A 20890-nucleotide genomic window follows, 5' to 3' on the forward strand; every position below is an offset into this window, starting at 1 on the left:
ATCTCAATCTTTTTGTACCTGTTGAGGGCTGATTTGTGACCCAGTATGTGATCTATTCTGGAGAATGTTCCACGTGTGCTCGAGAAGAATGTGTATTCTGCTGCTTTAGGATGAAATGTTCTGAATATATCTGTTTGTCCATCTGGTCCAGGTGTCATTTATAGCCATTGTTTCTTGTTGATTTCCTGCTTAGATAATCTGTCCATTGTTGTACGTGGAGTATTAAATTATTTTACAATAATGGTATTATTATCAATAAGTTTGCTTATGTTTGTGATTTATATATTTGGGTTCTGCAAGTTGGGGGCATAAATATTTACAATCATTAGCTCTTCTTGACAGATCCCTTAATTATGATATAATGCCCTTCTTTATCTCTTGTTACAGTCTTTATTTTAAAATCTAGCTTGTCTGATAGTAGTATGGCTACTCTGGCTTTCTTTTGATGTCCATTAGCATGACAGATGGTTCTCCATCCCCTCACATCAATCTGCAGGTCTAAAATAAGTCTCTTGTAGGCAGCATATAGATGGATCTTGTTTTTTTTTTTTTTTAATCTATTCTGATACCCCATGTCTTTTGATTGGGATATTTAGTCCATTTACATTCAGAGTGATTATTGAAAGAAATGAATTTAGTGCCGTTGTGTTCTCTGTAGATTTCATGTTTCTGGTGATGTTCTTTGGTCCTTTGTAGTCTTTGCTGCTTTCCACTCAGAGTCCCCCTTAGAATTTCTTGTAGGACTGGTTTAGTGGTCACAAACTGTTAGTTTTTGTCTGGGGAAGTCTTTTTCTCACCTTCCATTCTGAATGACAGCCTCGTTGGATAAAGGATTCTTGGCCGCATATTTTTCTTACTCAGCACATTGAATATTTCCTGCCACCCCCTTCTGGCCTGCCAAGTTTCAGTGGACGGGTCTGCTACTAACCTTATGTGTCTACCCTTTAGGTTAAGGAACTTTTGTCCCTAGCTGCCTTCAGAATTCTCTCTTTATCTTTGTATTTTGCCAGTTTCACTATATGTCGTGGTGTTGACCTATTTTTGTTTATTTTGAAGGGAGTTCTCTGTGTCTCTTGAACTTAGATGCCCGTTTCCTTCCCTCAGATTAGGGAAGTTCTCAGCTATAATTTGTTCAAATAAACCTTTTGCCTCTTTCCTCACTCTTTTTCTTCTGGTACTCCTATGACATGGATATTGTTTCATTTCATGGAATCACTTAATTCTCTAATTCTCCCCTCGTGATCTAGTAATTTCTTTTCCCTTTTTTTTCAGCTTCATTATTTTCCATAATTGTATCTTCTATTTCACCTATTCTTTTGAGCAGGTCTCTGGCTGTGATTTCTTCTTGACCTTTCTTTTGGGGAGAATTCCTCCATCCTGTCATTTTGGCTATGTTTTTGTCATTTGCATGTTTTGAAAGGTTGTTATGTGTCCTGCACCTGAGAGTACTACCATATTAAAAAGGGGTTATACACTGACCAGGGCCTGGTACTCTAGGGAGTGTTTCTGGTGTATGTTGCATGCACTCTGCTGTTGAATTTTGGCTATTCTATAGCACTGGTCTTTCCTCTACAGAGCTCCTCCTTGCTCGCAGTGGTGGAATGTTTGGACCTTTAACTAGGTGTGCCTTGATTTGTTTGTTGAAGTAACCTAGAAAAAAAAAGGGGGGTGGGTGGGAAGCCTGGTTCATAACAAGAGAAAAAGGAGAGGGAGAAAAGAAAACCAGAGTATGGTGCCTGGGTGGTTCAGTTGGTTGAGTGTCAGACTTAGGCTTGGGTCACCATCTCACAGTTTGTGAGTTTGAGTCCCACATTAGGCTCTCTACTGTCAGCGTGGAGCCTGCTTTGGATCTTCTGTCCCCCTCTGTCTGGCCCTCCACTCCCCTTTCTCTCAGAAATAAATAAACATTTAAAAAAGACAAGAAAACCAAACAGAAAATCAAAAAACCATAAGGCTGATTCCAAGGAAAGAGAAAGGAAAAAAAATTAGAAAAAAAGCAGAAGAAAAAAGAGGGAAATAGAATAAAAAAGCCTGAGAAAAAAATGATTTATATATATATATATATATGTGTGTGTGTGTGTGTGCGCATGCACGTGTGTGTGTGTGTGTGTGTGTGTGTGTGTGTGTGTGTATATATATATATATATATATATATATATATATATAAAATAAATGACAAAAAACAAATCAGACACTATGAGCCTGATTCCAAAAGAAAAAAAGAAGAGGAAGGAAAGAAAGAGAAAAAACAAAACCAAAAAAGCCAGTTGTCTGTTGGTGCCTGGGATTGGTGGCTGTGCTGGTCTGGAGAACAGGCTGGCTGCATTGGGTCAGTCTTGCTCCAGCAGTTGACAGGCACAGAGGGGCAGGATTTGGTGTAAGCATGTCCTGCCTCCACTGGGGCCACTGTGCTGCTCTCTGAAGTCCCACAAAGCTGGTGTTGGTTGGGGGGGAATGGCATCATCCCAATCTCTCCTCCTGGGACCAGGGATCTCAACCCATGCTGTTCAAGTAGCCCTTACAGAAGAGCAAGGGCAGTCAGCTTGCCCTGCATCACAATTCTCCTGCATCTTCTTCTTGGTGCTTTGCTGGGAATCAAAACCTAAAGTCTTAAAGGACCCAGCACTGCACAGAACCACTCCCCAACTCTGGAGAAGAGCCTCTTCACCCTGATGAGGAAATGCCTTTGGCTGGTACCTAAAGGGTCTTTTGTCCTTGGGGAGGCAATAGACCCTCTTCCCAGAGTATTCTGAGAAGGGGACTATTCTCTCCCAGTGCACACCAGAGATCACTACACCACATTATGCACTCTAGAGTCAGCTCCCTGCTTCCTAGGAGTGTGCACCAAGGCTCTGCTCCAGAGAAAGTTGTGCACTTCGAAAACTTCAGAGTTTCAGCTCCAAAGGCTGTTTGCAAAAAAGAACTAGTACACTCTGTACTTCTCACTGCCCAGCCCATGGTCCAGAGAGGTTTTCCTCTTATGCTAACTCAATGCCACACTTTCACAACCCCTCTCTTTCTCTTTTTGTCTCTCCACAGAAAGTGTTCCCTCTCCTCCGTAGCTGCACCTTTTATCTCCCCCAACTCACATGCACCTCAATCCTGCCAAGCTGTTTCCCTCCAACTGTGGAGATCCTTCTGCTGCTCCACAAATCTATTTCCTGGGTGTTCCAAGTGATCTGACCTCAATACAGCTGTGTTTGAGGGATGAGGAAAATCCAAGTGTCCCTACTTCTCCATCTAACTTGTTCCCCTATTTTCTTTTTTTTAATTTTAAGTTTTGAGAGAACTTGATAAGCCAGTATTCACAGCTCGCAAGATGGATGATGTGGTGTCATAAGTAATGATATAACTTGCATTAAATAAATGGTATTGGGGGCGCCTGGGTGGCTCGGTCGGTTGAGCGTCTGACTTCGGCTTGGGTGATGGTCTCGCAGTTCGTGGGTTCAAGCCCTGCGTTGGGCTCTGTGCTAACAAACAGCTCAGAGCCTAGAGCATGCTTCAGATTCTGTATCTCTTTCTCCCCCTCCCCTGCTTATGCTCTGCCTCTCTCTGTCTCTCAAAGGTAAATAAATGTTAAAAAAATGAATATGAACAAAATTAAAAAAAATAAATGGTATTAGGAAATTAGGCAAGAAGACCTATATTATTTCAAGACACACAGGTTCTGAAAAGTTTTGGCTTTATGAATAAGAATACTATCATTACCTTTCCCTCATGTGTGGGGTGTAAAATTAGCCAGCATGGTGCATCTGAAATAAAGACATGGTACATAGAAAGAGGTGGTACATAGACAGTACCAAGAATCTTTACCTGCACTGATATGATAGCAAACTAATATGGAAGTATATCTCACATAGGACCATGAATTCTGTAACACAAATTTTAGTAAAATTATTTACATAATCAGTATCCTTGAAAAAAAAAAATATTTCTGTGGGTTGATGCACATCCTCAAGGCAGCCCTGGAGTCAGTACAGTAAAACAAATAGGAGAATGGGCTGTGGAGTCAGAATACCTAGATTCCATGTATTAGCTATGTGACCTTAGGCTTGTTGCTTAATTTCTCTGTGCCTCACTTTCTGCATCTGTATAATCAAAGCAATGAAATTTAGGATTTCATGGTCATGTTGGGAAGTTTAAATTAATACACGTAGAGTGTTTAGTATCTGGCATTTTGTTTAAAGGTGGATAGCTATATATAGTACTGTCCTTTATATTCCTTATTGGTAAGTTTCATGACAATGAAACTTAAGGAATGAGGGATGAGGGATGTGGCTGCAGCAGCAGAGCGAGTGGGTCACAACAAGGTACAGCTTTGCTGCTGGAGATGGAAGACCAATAACCTCTGAAAGCAGAACGCAGGAAGAGTGGGGGCAGCAGGGCGCTTTGTGAAGGCTCATTTAGACACTCTGCAGTGGGGTACTGCGAAGGTGAGTGCCCTAACGCGCGGGTCGTCCCCCCGGAGGCCTGACTGGGCAGCTGGGCTTGGCGAGAGAGGAGAGGGCCCCCGGCCGAGGCCGCTTGGATGAGTCATTCTCACCTCCCCAGCAGGTGCGGGCTGCAGGACGCTTCGCCTCGGCGGGCGGGCAGGAGCCACGAGCCGCCGCGGAGCCCCCTTCCGAGACGCCTCCTCGGGCCGGCACTGACCTTGCCGTCGGCTGCCCGGCTGCCGAAGACCCGGCGCCGCAGAGCGGGGAGCTGGTCGGGGGCGCCCACTGGCACCCGGACCCACAGGTCGTCGGAGCCGGGCGCCGCCTTCCTGCGGTTCCTCAGCGCCTCATTCCTGCGCGAGGTCGCCAAGCTAAGCTGCGAGGGCCGTGCCTCGAGGCGCGGGAGGGCGGAGCGCGACGCGCGCCCACCGGCCCGCGGAGGTCTTCTGGCGCGGGCGCACGCGCCGCAGCCGCACGGGGCGGGAGACAGGGAGGGTGGGTGTGCTTGGAGAGCGCGCGCCGCCGCCGCCTCAGCCTGCTGCTCCGCCTGCGCCGCCTGCTCCCGGCGCTCGGCCCCAGCACGCCGGCTCCCGAGTGGCCATGGGCGGCGCGGGGTCCGCGGTGTAGAGTCCGCCGGCCCCGGACCCGCGTCCCGCACCCTGACGGTCCCGGTAAGCGGGGGCGGGGGCGGCGGGGACACGGCAGGCGCCCTACGGGACGGGTCTGCGGGCCGCGGACAACCCTCCGGGGACTCTGAGGTGTTGTGTGGGAGCCGCCCCTAAGGGAGTCCCTGTGTAAGTAGATAACCCCCCGAGTGTCCCTGCCTCTGCCCCTTGGGAAAGTTCCGGAGGCGTGCAGGGAGCCGCCCCCATGGAGGACCCCTGTGTGAACGGAGACTCCCAGGGCTGTCTCTGCATTTGCTGCCATGGGGAGGCACAGCGTGGAGGCACTGCCTACCCACAGAGACCTTCTGTATGACTACCGGAGGGCAAGGGTGGTCTCCGGTGGTGTCTCAGTGGAAGACCGTTTGAGAACACAGGGGAGCCTCAGGAGCCTGCGCGGTGGGGATGGACCCCACAGAGGACCGCTGTGTAAAGGAATACCTTAGACTGTGCCCTGGAACTGCCTGGAATGAACCTCTGACTGGAAGGAGAGGACCCTGCTGCGGGATCTAGGCCAGGAGTAACTTCCCATATGCCCAAAGGACTTTAGCCTTGACCTTTTTAGGGCTCAGTGTGCCCTAAATTGTGCCCCTCCAAGGCGATCGAGAGGCTGGGGCCCTGTGGGGCTGCTGCCTTTGTCCATTCCTTCCCCGACCCCATTAGAAAATGTATTTTCTGTGGTAGCCCAGGTTGTCTCGAAGCTGGATATTTGTGGAGGCAGGAACTTCTATTAGAGCAAAGGACATAAGGGAAGGGAGGACAAGTGAGCCCTCTGAAGCTAAGATAGGAGACTTGGGGCCCTGGGCTTGACTATCCATAAGCAAGCAGTAAGACAGGTGGAATAATTGATGCTGGCAGGTCCTGGAAGAGAAAGTCCTTTGAAGGAAGGAAGAAGACTACATAGGATTATTGAGCTCTAGTGTGCTAGGCATTATACATACTAGCTATGTTTAAATACAGAACTCTTACAACAACCTTGTAAAATTATCCCTCCGGAGAGAATTAAATTGAGACTCAGAGACGTTAAGCAATTTGAAAAAGATTACAAAGTTTGGAATCATGAAATCTATTTTTCAGATTTTATTTAGGAAGAGATATTAAAAAGAGAAGCAAGAATGTATGTTTGCTTCAGTTGAAAAGGTAAAACTATATAAGACTCTTAGGAAAGAAACCAGGGAAATATCTTCACAACTTTGGATTTGGCAATGGTTTCTTAAGTATAACAACATCAAAAGTGTAGACGAGAAAAAACAGAAAAATTGGACTTCCTTAAAATTTAAACTTTTGTGTGTCAAAGGATTCACTCAAGAGAGTGGGGGGACAACCCATGGAATGGGGAAAAATATTTGCAAATAATATATCTGGTAAGTGATTTATATCTACTATGTATAAAGAACTCCTACAAGTCAACAACAATAAAAACTACACTCAGTTCAAAAATGGAAAGGATGTGAATAGATATTTCTTCAAAGAAGATACATAAATAGCTAACCAGCACTATTCTCAAAAAATATGGAAAATAGTGGGAGGATCTGGAGAAATTAGAATGCTGGTACATTGCTGATAGAAATGTAAAGTGCTGTAGAAATGTTTCATGGTTCCTCAAAAAATTAAAAAGAATTTTCACATGACCCAGCTTTTCTACTCTGACGTATATATCCAAAAGAATTGTGATATGGTATGGAAGCTGGATAAATTAGAAAATTGGATACCTCTCTCCTGTGATCAAAGAAATGACCCATTTCTGTTGTATTGGTTACCTATCATCATCCCTGCTAACCCCAAGTCACCAATCTCTGAGGAAACACATTGGATATGATGAGTTCGTGATTACATTGTTTCTAGAAACAAGTTCTGAAGAATTGGTCTTCTCAGACCCTTCTGGCCCACTTTGAACTACAGAAAGGATACTGACACTGTGATCTCAAATAAACTCTTTGCTTCCCCCAATCATCTTTGCAGCATTTCTTTAAGAAAGATTTATTCAACACTTGTCCTGTGTAAAGCAGTGGGAACTATTCTGATTGTTCCTCCTTCCTGAACTTAACGAAAATCTGGAGCTCCTTTTTCTATCTGTGAAACTTACTGATTTGGGTTGTTTCCCCTACTTCTCTTTTCAGAGGTTCTTTTACTTTATTACTTCCTGGGGGACATCCCTCCCCATTTTCTACAAGATTACCATTAGTTATATTTTTGAGCCTTTCACAGATATCTGCTGTTCTCATATAAAAAATCAAATGAAGGGACAAAATAGTAATTTACATTTAATATGCAGGATGAGATCGTTCCAGCCTATTAGGAGGGCCACAGACTCCACAGCTATGTGTCTTTATAGAATGAACTGAAGGAGATGGGTTACCTAGATGCCTTCTCCTTCCCTATTTCTTCCCTGGCTCATACTGTGGAACAGCCCCTCTTCCTCCTACCTCCACTTTCCCTTATAAATAATCTCACTGAACTTTAAGCAGGTACCTTGCACACACACAAACTGCATGCTGGCCACACGTGCCTTACTGTCAGATACTTCTCTTAACTGTCATGGCTGCAGCAGTTTATTAGTTTTCTATTACTGTGCAACAAATTACCACAAATGTGGTAGTTTAAAATAATACATAATATATGATCTCAAAGTCTCAGTGACTTAAGATTCCAGCTTAGTCCTCTGTGGTCTGACAAGGCTGCAAAATATTGGCTGGGCTGTGTTCTCATCTGGAGGCTTGAATGGGGAAGAATCCTCCAAGCTCACTCAGATTGTTGGCAGAATTCATTTCTTTGCATTCATAGGACTGGGGACCCTGGGGGCCCTCTAAGCTGGAGGCCACATTCAATGTCGAAAAGCCACCTACAATTCCTAGAGGGTATATGGACTTTCCCAACACGGCCAGTTTATCAAGCCATAAAGAAATGTCTGAGAATGAGTATGCTAGAAGACAGTCTTACAGAAGTATAGGAATAACAGCCTATTATTATTCCATGTTTTGTTAATTACAATCAAAGCACAGGTCTGTCCACACTAAAGAGGATGGGATTATACAAAGCATGAACACAAGGAGGTGGGAACATGGGGGAAGGCCACCTTAGAGACTTACTTTCTCCACAAACAGTACCAAGGAAAGGTTTAGGTTGTCATCTGATCTCATTTCTTCCATTTTATTCAGCCACGTGGGCCTATCTACTTTCTTGTCCCAGTGGGATTTACCACCACTTACCCCCCGGACCTTAAAGTTTTTTTAAGCCATTCTTAAGTTACCACAAATTCTTCAACATTCACATTGTCTCTATGATAATATGTTCTATCTCTTTTCTTCTTTAATAAGGACACAGAAAACCCCCAATTCCACTTATCAGCTGAAGAAGTTATCATTAAGCATAATTTGTGGCATCTTTGTGAACTGATTTTCTTTTTAACCTGTCTCTCCTAGGTCTTCCAGCACATGGAAAACATTTTTTTCCCCTCACCATTGTTTTTTACCCATTGCTAATTATGGTTGAGAGAGACAGCCTACTATGGGCTCTTAGCATTCCTGAATTTTTTTTTTTTTTTTTACTGGGTATGTCAAGAATGTAAGACCATGACTGTTTTCCAGGCCATTTCTCAGAATTGTGTTTGCAACAAGCAACCTTGAAAGATAAGGCAACTTCCCCCCCGGACAAAGATCAGCTTTGCTTTTTCTTACTGTAAAAGCAGTGAAACCCCAAACCTTAGCATTCCTCTCTTGTAACACAACCCATTGAATGAACAGGCATCTATCATTCTGTGCTACACCCAAGGCATTTGATAGACAAGGGGAACTGACACACACAAAAAACATGCTAAAGCTCTTGCTATGACTGTTCTGTGAGTGATAAAATCCTTTATATCTGATTCAGGAGCCTTTTGTCTTCTGCCAGCATTCATGAAATAGAACAGGATAGCTTGTTAACCTTAAAAATAGAGTAAAATAGGGGTGCCAGGGTGGCTCAGTTGGTTAAGTGTCCGACTTCAGCTCAGGTCATGATCTCACAGCTCGGGAGTTCAAGCCCCACATCGGGTTCTGTGCTGACTGCTCAGAGCCTGGAACCTGCTTCGGATTCTGTCTCCCTCTCTCTCTCTACCCCTCCTCTGCTCATATTCTGTGTCTGTCTCAAAAATAAATGAACATTTAAAAATTTTTTTTTTTTTTTTTTTTAAATTTTTTTTTTTTTCAACGTTTATTTATTTTTGGGACAGAGAGAGACAGAGCATGAACGGGGGAGGGGCAGAGAGAGAGGGAGACACAGAATCGGAAACAGGCTCCAGGCTCTGAGCCATCAGCCCAGAGCCTGACGCGGGGCTCGAACTCACGGACCGCGAGATCGTGACCTGGCTGAAGTCGGACGCTTAACCGACTGCGCCACCCAGGCGCCCCAAAAAATTTTTTAAAAAATAGAGTAAAATTCCAGCCCTTGCAAAGTTCTTGACAATAACTACCATTTGTTTTTCAAGGGTTAAAACTAATTTTGTTAATTTCTCAAGCACTTCATGGGCATATTTAGGAGCTTGCAGCCCTGAACCAAGCCCCGCTCTTGGTACTCAGGCCAGGCTCGATGTAGACATTGGGGAAGGGGACACAAGCTCGGATGGCTGCACATTTGAGTTTTGAGCGCCCACCTAAGAGTTACAGTCTGTTGGGTGAAGATTTTGGCTTGGTGAGTTCCTGATAGAGCCTAAATAGTGTTTGACAATCTCTAGGGTGGCCGAGGTGTGAAGGAATCCTATACTAGAGGTCCTGGTGATGTTGAGAGGTAAGGGGTAAGGGAGGTACACATGGTTGACTTCAGCTTTACCTCTGCTGATGAGTTCACTGTTAATAACCTGGTTATTTCACCTGGTTGACATCCTGGATTAGGGGAAGAGGAAGTGTATTAATTCACCCCTACTCTCCCCAGTGTAGCAGGCCCACTACCTATTTAGGACAGGTACTTGGACCAGGCCCCGGGGTAAAGGTCCTAGGTTGGGGTGTTGCAAGAGCCTGGAAATCCCCACATCTCTTCAGGCCCACGTCTCTGGCACATTTGCTACCTCCTGATATGGTGTTCCAGGGCAACAGATGCTCCCAGCTTGGCAGGCAGGAGCCAGGGAATGGTATGGTGGGAATTCCAGCTGAGAGGCTGGGATAATCCCAGAACAGGGCTTGGAGTAGACTGGGCCCCTGTAGGCTTTTCTGGCTAAGGAGGGTCAAAGGGCCTGGGGACCTTGGTGCTCCTGGATTCCACTGAACACTGAGCCCTCCAGGGACATCCTACCCTGAAGACTGTGCAGGTAGTTACTGAAGGAGCTACTGAGTTCCTGGAGTGCAGATGATCTATACTGTCATAAACGTGTGCTACTTGTGGGCCTAGTACAGGTGCAGACATTGCTCTGTGTCTAGTTATCTATAGTTAAGTTTAGTGTTAGGTTGGGGCATGTGGGTGGCTTAGTCAGTTGAGTGTCTGACTTCGGCTCAGGTCATTATCTCGCGGTTCGTGGGTTCGATCCCCACATTGGGCTCAGTACTGACAGCTCGGAGCCTGAAGCCTGCTTTGGGATTCTGTGTCTCCCACTCTGTCTTCCCCTCCCCCACTCATGCTCTCTCTCTCTCTCTCTCTCTCTCTCTCTCTGTCTCTCTCTCTCTCTGTCTCAAAAATGAATAAATGTTAAAAAAAAGGTTAGCATTATGCTTAGAATAGCACTGATGTAGAGGTTACACATTGGAGGTAGACTGGTAAGCATAAGGCAAAGTAAAGATTTTGGGAGGTAATACCCACCAGCATTACTTTGAAAGGATATGTCTGCTTTATTCTTCCCTTAGAGTCTATATCTGCTGAGACGCTGGGGTTCAGGACCTGCAGTAAACTGGAGACGCTACCGGGGATAGGGATGGATGTGTAGGTGAGGAATGGGGCTGCCGAGGAGGGCAGTGGACTCACTTGCTGACCTTGTCATTTCTTTGAAAGCACATAGCCAAGTTGTTGAGACCAGAGGTATGCATGTGAATCTAAGACTATCCTTATTTTATTTTATTTTATTTTATTATTTATTTTATTTTATTTTATTTTTTTGATTTACATCTAATTAAAAAATTTTTTTTAACATTGATTCATTTTTGAGAGAGCATGAGCAGGGAAGGGTCAGAGAGAGAGGGAGACACAAAATCTGAAGCAGGCTCCAGACTCTGAGCTGTCAGAACAGAGCCCAACGTGGGGCTCGAACTCACAAAATGCGAGATCATGACCTAAGCTGAAGTCTGACGCTCAACCGACTGAGCCACTCAGGTGCCCCTGATTTACATCTAATTAGTTAGCATATAGTGCAGCAATGATTTCAGGAGTAGATTCCTTAATATCCTTTACCCATTTAGCCCATCCCCCCTCCCAAAATCCCTCCAGTAACCCTCCGGTCTCCATATTTAAGAGTCTCTTATGTTTTATCCCCCTCCCTATTTTTATATTATTTTTGCTTCCTTTCCCTTGTGCTCACCTGTTCTGTACTAAGACTATCCTTATTAAAGGACAAGGAATGACATAGAAATTACAAAGCAGAGCTTAGAGCGGGGGAGAGACAGGCCTGGTTTGAGGTGGCCTAGGAGACTTTATGGAGGAGAGCAACTTTAATGGATAGATTTGGTTGGACTGCATTTGTGTTGGTAGGTTTGCAAGATGGTCTGTGTCTGTTTACGTGTGTGAAGCCTGTCTCTGTGTCTGCATGTGTGCTTGTGCCAGTGTCTGTCTGCTCCCACATGTCTGACTCAGGGTGTTCTTGAGTCTATGTAGGTGTGTTTCCTGGACCTGTCTCTGGGTACTCTGAATTAGTTTTGGAGTGGCATCATTGAATTTGTGTCCTTGTGTTTGTGTCTCTTTGTGGCTGATGTCTGTGTCCTGTGTCTTTGACTATGTGTGAGATTCTGCTCTGGACTCTCACTTTACCCCTCCCCTCTCCCCTGACACTCCCCAGCTGCCAGCACCATTTACCGCAAGGAATGGCTTTCGTTCCCATTCTCTTCCCGCCATCTGGATTCCCATGGGTCCAGCTGCCTGCCCAGGGTCCTGCCCCTGCACTTTCTGTAGCAGGCTTGACCTCAGGAGTGATACCTTCAGGAAAATCCCCAATGTGCGCCTTGCCTGGCCCTGGATCCCGAGAAGTTGCAGTGGAGAAGAGGGGCAAAGCAGGAAAGGGGGGAGGGGCAGTTGGCAGGGCCCACCCCTCCTTCTGGAAACAGAGATCTCCCTCTGGCCCCTTCCCAGGCCCCCTTTCCCTCCTCATGCTCTCATCCAGACCAAGTATTCAGGGTCCTGGCCTCACTGTCTCTGGGGATGGATGGGAATGAACAGTCCTCGGCAAGCCCAGCCAGACCTATCAGGGATCTGGTCCTCTGTGTCCCCTAGCACCTTACATGCCTACATTGTGCTCATTGCTCATATTCCCACCTGAAGTCCAGGCTGTCTTCCCTTCTTTCTTCTCCCTACATGGGACACAGGAATCATTCTTGTTCTTCATTCTGTGACAGATGGGCCCCTGAGCCCAGGTGGAGCATTAGGCTTTGGATGGCTGGTAAAGAGCAGAAGCCCAGCCCCCTCTTACATGGTGCAGAGAGTAGCATCTGTGGGGTTTATTCCTGTTCTCATTCTGTGTTCACTGCTCTCCCAGGATGGGCTATGGTAAGCAGGTACAAAAATGAAGCAGTCATGGTCTCTATCTTCTAGGACTCTGTGTTTTGACAGGCGAAGTGATTTTGTGGAGAAGCCACTCTCCTCCACTGCACGTGGTCACTTGCCTGAAATTCTCTCCATAGACTTCTCAGGTGCCCTCTGCAGAGATCAAGGAAAGGGCTCCAGAAGGTCAGGACCTTTCACCATGACATGTTACCTCAGAGGGCCAGAGGTGAACTCCAGAGTTCCCTAGCAAGCACTCATTTATTCCTAGCATCTACCACCAATTCTGGAGTAGTAGATGCTTGAGTTTGTGTCCTCCACGAGGCCTTTTATGCTGGATTTACTCTTAAGCTAGAGGATGAGGTTTGTGCTAGGGTATGAGATGGGATGAGCAAGGCTTCATTCCTTAACGTCCTGCGTGAGTCACAGGCTCTGACCCTGTCTTCGCTTAGCTCTTGACTTTGCTGAAAACTGAGAATCCTGAAGGTGTGGGTTACAGCTCATCTTTATGTGCTCAACCCTTTGTTGTAGCACTGTGGTCAGTGCTATGAACTCATGCTGCTCTGCGGCAGAGAGGATCCTTGGGGGCCATGGAAAGGACCTGTTCCACCTAAGTCAGGATGTGTGCACATTAACCTTGGCTTACCACATGACCTTTCTGGGTCATTCCCTTCACTCTGGGTCCCCCTCTTGTCTCCTTGCTGTGGGGCTCTCTGCCCAACTCCCACCAGGCAGGAAGGATGTGCCTGTCACAGGATCTCCTTTGGTTTTTGGAGTGTATTGGCTCAACAGGCCTTGTATCTCCTCACCTTGGGGGCCACAACAGGCCCCCAACAGGCCAACAGGCCTCTTCCATTAGACATAGAATCAACATTCACAGGAGGGACACATTCATACTTCTTCCCATCCTCTGTTTCTGGACCCTGCTAGCAGTGGACATATTGTGCTAAGTGCTGGGGTCCTATCATGCAAGAGAGTCCTGTTACCACCTCTTGGTTTGATGAGATGTTGAGTCATCCTGGATTTCCTTATAAATCAGTGAGGCAGTGGCATCCCACAGTCCCTCATACCATATTTTAGGGAGATTGTTGTACTTGTACTTCCTTTAGCTCTTGGCTCCTGTGTGGTATGTCAGAAGGTGGGAATGCAGAGGTGTTAACCTTCTGACAGATATGAAGTGTCCAAGACAGATGTCCATCTCATCCACTCAGGATAACCTCTTTCTGCCTTCCAGTTCTCTTCTCATACTCCCTAAACATCCCTACTCTCTGAAAACCAGAATGTTGTACCTGCCCTCTTTGTCTGTAGTCTCATGCACTATGCTCCACACATCTAGAACATCCCTGAAATCTCTCCTAGTGCTCCAGTCTTCTGAGAGCACCTTCATACATGTGATCATCAATGGGAAACACCTTTTTATGCCCACCTAGCCTCTTTGTTGCACACCCACACCATAGGCTCTAAGAGTAATTTGCTATAGTTAACTTCCAGAATTCATCTCCACCTTTGGCTTTTGGTTTTGGTCTCCATACCCCTCTCTCCATCCCCAGCCGTGGTCCCTTCCTTGTTCCTCACTTTACCCTTTTGGGTCTTTGCCCACATTCTGTTACATGTGATGGAATCTTTCTAGTAAGCCACACTGTCTTTCCTCAATACTACCTTCTACTTACCACCAGTAAAGCATCTGTGCTTTTAACCAATGCCATCTTCTGGACAGGGCATTTGATCCCATTGCCTGCTTCTACACCACCTCATTGCTCCAGCAGTTCTCCCCTTGCTCTCCCTTATCATCAGTTTATCCCTTCTGACTGCATCATTTCAGTCAATATCCAGCATGCTATGTCTCTCACTTTTTTTTAACTTGCTTACTATTTTTCATAATGGTTGCACCAATTTAAATGCCCACCAACAGTACACAAACGTTCACTTTTTTCTACATCCTCACCAACACTCATCTCATGTTTTCTTGGTTATAGCCATTCTAACAGGTGTGGGATGATTTCTCATTATGGCTTTGATTTGCATTTCCTTGATAATGATGTTGAGCATCTTTTCATGTACCTGTTTGCCATTCAAATGTCTTATTTGGAAAAAATGTCTAAGTAGTTCCTCTGTGCATTTTTATTTTATTTAAATTATTTAAGTTCTAGTTAGTTCTATTTAGTTCTAGTTAGTTAACATACAGTGTAATATTAGTTTCAGGTGTACAATATGGTGATGCAACACTTCGTACAACACCCAGTGCTCATCACAACAAATGTACTCCTTAATCCCCATCACCTATTTCACCTTTCCCTCCACCCACCTGCCCTCTGGTAACCATCAGTTTGTTTTCTCTAGTTAAGAGTCTGTTTCTTGGTTTGCCTGTTTTTTTCCTTTTGCTTTCTTAAATTCCACAAATGAGTGAAATCATATGGAATTTGGCTTTCTGTGACTTATTTCACTTAGCATAATACTGTGTAGCTCCACCCATGTCATTGCAAATGGCAAGATTTCATTCTTTTTTATGGCTGAGTAATTGTATGTATATACCACATGTTCTTTATCCATTAATCAGCTGATGGACACTTGGGCAGTTTCCATAATTTGGCCATTAAATCAGATTTTGTTGTTGTTATTGATGTCTCTCACCTTTTTAAAAAAAGTCCTCTTTGGGTCCCACTTTCTATTTCCCCATTTTTCTGCATCTCTGTGAAACAAACTTACTTTAAAGAACTGATTACACTTGCTGTCACCATTTGTTTTCCTTCCATTTTTTCTTGAATCCATCCCAGTCATGCCTTCACATCCATCATTCACAAGAGTCTATTCTTCTCAAGGCATGAATGATTTCTATGTTGCTGAATCTAATGGTCAATTCTGAGTCCTCATTTTCTTTGGCCAGTTCACAACTTTTCATTCAGTTGCTCACTTTCTCCTTGCAGTACTTTTCCTCTCTTGGCTTATGGTATACAACACTTTTCTGCTTTTCCCACCTTCCTCCCTGGCTACTGCTTCTCAGTCTTCTCTCTTACTGGATCCTTTTTTTCCCCTCCAATTTCTTACTGTTAGAATGTCCCAGAGCCCAATCCTTAGGGTTTTTTTCTTAATTTCATTCATTTCCTTGGTGATCTTATCTAATCTCATGGTTTTACATATATCAGTCTATCAGTCAATCAATCATCTGTAGCAAGGACTTTCTCTGAGGACCATTGGGTTTCTGTGGAAGGGTCTCAGGAAGAATCAGAGGGGTTAGTTACAATACTACTACAATAACTAGAAACAAAGGGAGTGCAAAGTGGTTATGTACTAGATTTATTTTAAAGGTAGCGACAAGATTTTCTGATGGATTGGAGAGACATTGTTAGAGATAAAAAATCAAAATGACACCAATGTTTTTGGCCTGAACAATGGGCGAAAAGGAGGTACCATTAACTGATGTGGGAAATACTGTGATTGAAATAGGTCTGGTATGTGTGATTGTGTGGTGGCAAGGGGGGAGGGAATCAGGATTTCACTTTTGAGGTTAATATTGGACATTCATATGTATATGTTGATTAGACAATTTGGATACATGAGACTGTCTACCCCATTAAGTAATGATCTCCATGGAGGCAAGGCCTGTGTCTTGGTGATTGTTTTGCCTGCAATCGTTCCTGGCACATAGTGAGTACTCAAATTATTTTAATTGTTATGCAAGATGCCTTTCAAGGTCATTTTTATTGTGACCCTTTTATGTGACCCTAGGGTCCTCATCAGCTGAGTACTTCCTCCTGTGGCAGGACCCCATACACCATAGCAGTCATCACATTAATGTAATAATTAATCTGCTTCCTCAGGCCAGACTTTGAATTCAAGTCTATTAAAGTATTACCATGCACCAGCCACTGTCCTATGCCCTGGGGATATGAGATACTATTATACTTTTTTAAGAAAGAAAGGATGAGAAACTGAACTATAAGCAGAGGCAGTAACAATAGAGGAAAGGGGCCAACTTGAGAGGTGTCAAAATTAGAACCCAGTTACTGACTTGATATATGGTCTGAACAAAAAGGTATAGTGATATACCTGGTCTGAAAAAAATGGTATAGTAATACCATTCTCTGACATTAGAAAGCAGTTTGGTGAGGTAGAGGGTGTTTGGAAACTTTTAATTAATTTGCATTGTCTTTGGGGCAAGATAGAGCGTTTTCCTATCTATTGCCTATTTAGTTGGAGCTCAGAGGAAAGACTAGAGCAACAAAGCGGCTTTGGGAATCAGCAGTACATTAATAGTAATTGAGGTTTGGGATATGGATGTACAGTTATTCCCCTTTCCCAGATGAAGAAATTAGGACTCAGAAATGTTAAGTAACTTGTCAAATGTCAGAGGATTCTAACTCTAATTTTTTTCACATTTCATTCTTGTGACTTTGCCCTTAAAACTCTTCATCCTCTCCAAGGGTCATAGATTTGGCTTAAACATTGTAAAAACAATTTTGTAATGTTTTCTTTGTGTTGTAGTTTTGTTGCCCTTTATTCATGTTTATCATCTTTCTCTGAGATCATTCTCTGGTCATTTCAGCCAGAAGTTTCCTTCTGAAAGTGGAAATCTTTTATTCATACTTAACCTTATATTGAATGGAATAAGAACAATCTTCAGCTATGCTACTCTGATGTAGCTTCCTTAAGGGCAAGGATTCCAGTCTTTCTTCCAGGGACACCAATACCTGCCCCAGCCCAGTTTATGGGAGAAGGTAGGACAGGTCCGTTCATGCCTCCTTAGGTGGTTAGGGAATATGAATCTGATGGCCACTGTTAAGACATCCACTTTCTGGCCAGGGCTATAGAGGCTGCTGATGGTGCTGGGAGTTGGGGTAGGAGTGCAGGTTGATACAACAGGAGGCAGGAAAGAACTCTAGTAATGTCTTAGAATGGCGAGTTTATTGGAGAGGCCTCTTAAAACAGGTCTGTAGGAGAAACTTCATTTAATCTATGTGTGAGGGAGTGTGTAGACAAGATATGGTTTGGAGGGGCTTGCATTTCTTAGCAGCTGCTCACAGATCTCAGCTTGCCTCTCAGTATCCCTCTTGGGAGGTTCCAAGGGTTTCAGAGAATTCCATGTTATCTTTCCATCAATGACAAACAGATATTACTATGAAGTGCAAATTATTGGACATTCCAGAAAGACCAAAGGGGCTACAGTCCCTCTTCAGTGCTGAGCAGCTTATCTGGTAAAGACCTCATGTGTGGCATTAAATTCTAGATCTAGATCCCTGGCCACTTTTCATGACTATTTAATGGAACAGAACACTTTTCAAAAGTCTTATTAAAAGTGTTATGTTATTGTTGTTGGCAATCAAATTGAGTGGTTCTGGTGCTTTCTGAAATGCAGGGGGAATAATGAAGAAATGTGGAATGATGACAGACACCAAGGGCTGGGGTGGGTAGGCTAATTGATGCTGTCTTTGTCTGGGGAGAGGACAAGAGTGGGGAAGACACCAGGCAGATCCCGGGAGAGTATACAGCTGAGTTCAACACCATACAATATTCATGAAACATATAAAAATATACATATATAGGGGTGCCTGGGTGGCTCATTTGGTTAAGTGTCCAACTCTTGGTTTCAGCTCAGGTCATGATCTCATGGTTCGTGAGTTCGAGCCCCCTGCTCCAACAGTGCAGAACCTGCTTGGGTTTCTCTCTCTCTCTCTCTCTCTCTCTCTCCGCCCCTCTCCCCTGCTCACTCTCTCTCTCAAACAAATAAAAAATTTAAAAACATGTACATATATACACATATATATGTGTATATGTATTCAGGAAGGCAAGGCTGGTGGAAAGGAGGAACATGGGGAAGGATTGCAGGTGTAGGTGGTATAGAAATGAGACATAACAGTATGGCTGGGTACAAGCTGCTGGCAGTACTTGACAGGATTGGATGTGTTTAGAAAAATCTTGTGTTTGTGGTTCTTTCCCAGCAGTGTCAACACTCAGCCAACCTCTGTTAATCACACTAAGACAAGCAGATTAAAGCCCAGATTTACTTACTTACTTCCCCCCAAAGCCCTCGAACTTTGGGTTAGCTTCCTGGTTCTAGGCTCTTTTGAGGGCAAAACAAATTGGCTTTGCTCTCTTTTCATGTCCTGGTCAGGAACATGTCAGCTTCTGTCCCAGGTACTCAGACCTCCATTTACATGCTTCCCCTTCCTGATTCTCTCCCTGCCAGCCTTTAGAAGTGGGAGACAAGCCCCTCTTCATGTCCTACTGTGATCTTCATTCCAGGAATCACTCATTCCTTGCAACTAGCAGGCAGTGGAGGCGGGATATAGGTAAGAGAGCTACAGCAGCTTCTGAGGTGAGTTCTCCAGAAAGATCTTATTAATAACTAACAGGGAGCAGAGGAGGAGAGATTCTATCATTTGCTTTTGACATCCTATCATATTAGCTATGTGCTTTATTAACTAATTTTTTTAAATTTAAATTCAAATTAGTTAACATCTAGTATAGTACTGGTTTTAGGAGCTGAATTTAGTGATTCATCGCTTACATATAACCCTGGGGCTCATCCCAGCAAGTGCCCTCCTTAATACCCATTACCCATTTAGCCCATCCCACCACTCACCTCCCCTCCAGCAACCCTCAGTTTTTCTCTATATTTAAGAGTCTTTTATGGTTTGCTGCCCTATTTTTATCTCATTTCATTTTTCCTTCCCTTCCCCATTCATCCGTTTTGTTTCTTAAATTCCACACATGAGTGAAATCATATTTGTCTTTCTCTGACTGACTTATTTCACTTAGCATAATACACTGTAGTTCCGTCCATGTTGTTGCAAATGGCAAGATTTCATTATTTTTGATCACCAAGTAACATTCCAGTACACACACACACACACACACACACACACACACACACCATGTCTTCTTTATCCATTCATCAGTTGATGGACGTTTGGGCTCTTTCCATAATTTGGCTATTGTTTTTTTTTTTTTTTCCAACGTTTATTTATTTTTGGGACAGAGAGAGACAGAGCATGAACGGGGGAGGGGCGGAGAGAGAGGGAGACACAGAATCAGAAACAGGCTCCAGGCTCTGAGCCATCAGGCCAGAGCCTGACGCGGGGCTCGAACTCACGGACCGCGAGATCGTGACCTGGCTGAAGTCGGACGCTTAACCGACTGCGCCACCCAGGCGCCCCATTGGCTATTGTTGATAGTGCTGCTATAAACATTGGGGTGCATGTGCCCCTTCAATCAGCATTTTTATATCCTTTGGATAAATACCTAGTAGTGCAGTTGCAGCAGTACAGTCTCTTTGACCTCAGCTACAGCAGCTTCTTACTAGACATGTCTCCAGAGGCAAGGGAAACAAAAGCAAAAATGAACTTTTGGGACCTCATCAAGATAAAAAGCTTCTGCACAGTGAAGGAAATAATCAACAAAACTGAAAGGCAACTGATGCAATGGGAGAAGATATTTGCAAATGATGACATATTGGATAAGGGCTAGTATCTAAAATCTATAAAGAACTTATCAAACTCAACACCCAACAACAAATAATCCAGTTAAGAAATGGGCAGAAGACACGAATAGACATTTTTCCAAAGGACACATCCAGATGGCTAACATCACTCATCATCAGGGAAATACACATCAAAACCACAATGAGATACCACCTCACACCTGTCAGAATGACTAAAATTAACAATTCAGGAAACAACAGATGTTGGCAAAGACATGGAGAAAGGGGAGCCCTTTTGCATGTTGATCTGAATGCCAGCTGATGCAGTCACTCATCACTAATAACCAACAGGGAACTTGTGCTTTTGATAAACACAAAGTACCTCTTCAAGTTTGGAGCACTATGGTACTGCTCTAAAAACCACCCCTGAAGACTGTGGGCATATATAGAAGTCATCAATGAATTCTGCCTGTGGGATTCCTAGCCACTCCTTGTCACTACTATCCTCATGTCCACATTACTCCTCTGGGTCCAAGGACACCATGAGAACCCATGATAGAATTCAAGCCTCATCTTTATTTTTTATTTTATTTTATTTTTGAGAGACAGGGAGAAACAGAGTGTGAGTGGGGGAGGGGCAGAGAGAGAGGGAGACACAGAATCCGAAATAGGCTCCAGGCTCTACTGTTCTCTCAGCACAGAGCCTGACATGGGGCTCAAACCCAGAA

At 44.3% G+C, this 20890-nt stretch overlaps 1 long non-coding RNA gene across 3 annotated transcripts in view; it reads left to right on the forward strand.

Moving 5' to 3' along the window:
- Positions 1–20890, forward strand: part of LOC123593089 — a 179505-nt gene that overhangs the window by 58316 nt on the left and 100299 nt on the right. The window contains exon 1 of one of the 3 annotated variants that reach the window (XR_006710110.1): positions 4918–5104. The exons of the other annotated variants lie outside the window; for them this stretch is intronic. This is a non-coding gene — a long non-coding RNA (uncharacterized LOC123593089). Of the gene's footprint in view, positions 1–4917; positions 5105–20890 lie in introns of those variants that run through there. 3 annotated transcript variants of the gene reach the window in all.

The sequence above is a fragment of the Leopardus geoffroyi genome, chromosome D4 (genome assembly GCF_018350155.1).
Source record: "Leopardus geoffroyi isolate Oge1 chromosome D4, O.geoffroyi_Oge1_pat1.0, whole genome shotgun sequence".
Lineage (NCBI taxonomy): Eukaryota > Metazoa > Chordata > Mammalia > Carnivora > Felidae > Leopardus > Leopardus geoffroyi.